This window comes from Gallus gallus, chromosome 3 (assembly GCF_016699485.2).
Source record: "Gallus gallus isolate bGalGal1 chromosome 3, bGalGal1.mat.broiler.GRCg7b, whole genome shotgun sequence".
In the NCBI taxonomy this organism is placed as follows: Eukaryota; Metazoa; Chordata; class Aves; order Galliformes; family Phasianidae; genus Gallus; species Gallus gallus.
The window spans coordinates 28,852,071-28,853,043 of NC_052534.1; positions in this window are offsets into that span (position 1 = coordinate 28,852,071).

Consider the following 973-nt stretch of genomic DNA (forward strand, 5'->3'; position numbering starts at 1 on the left):
TTTCCACACAGAGCCATGTGGACACATTAAATTGCTGTACTGTTTCCCATTATTTAACATAGATGTGCCTTAAGAGACACAAAATTAGAATGTGCCTTGCAGAACCCAAAGTGCAGACATAATCATTCTAATGGAACAAGTGTATTTACAGGGATCTGAGAGTGTCTTTCCTCAAAAGTACTGTATACTTCAGCTAGAAGAAATCCAATCTTTATTAAGTGCACTTCTCTGAGAAACAGGGAGTAGAAAATTTGCAGATATTCTGCACTGTTCCAGACTTGTATAGAGATTGATTACAATTGTATCTTGTAGTTGCATGTTAGAAATGGCATATTCTTGTCTGTGCTACTTAAGTCCTGTGTATTTTATCACTACCCACGCATGCAGTGATTTTCAACAACTAGGAAACTTTATCACATTTGAATCAATCTGTTAGTGATCTTCCACAAAATGAACTCAAACATCAAGCCTCAGACTCTACATATGATGTAAGAAAATACCTTTGCTATATACATAACCCAAGATTACAGTTGGCTCACACAAATAACAGGATGATAAATTTCTTCTTGCCCCTTTGGACATTAGGAATGGTGTGGCTGGAATTGCATTTAGTAATTGTATTTTCTTGTTGCCCAGCTACAATGAAAGTCCTGTCCTTGAGTTCACCTTCAAAAATGCACACCTATTTTTGGGGGCTTCCAAAAGTAATTGCACTTCAGATTTAGCATGACTATTTGGTAGCATAACTATGAGTTAGTGGAAGCAGGGAATGAGATCGTGTCATTGGGCAGGGTAAGGAAGGTTACCACATGGCATAGGATGTTCTATTGATAGTCAATGAACTGATGAAAAAGCTTGAGATCCAATGTTCAAATTCACATATTTTGTAGGGTCTAGTCCAAGCATATATTTTTTTGAAACATTGGTAAATGAGTAGAAATAAATATCAATCTCAGATAGATACACACACCAC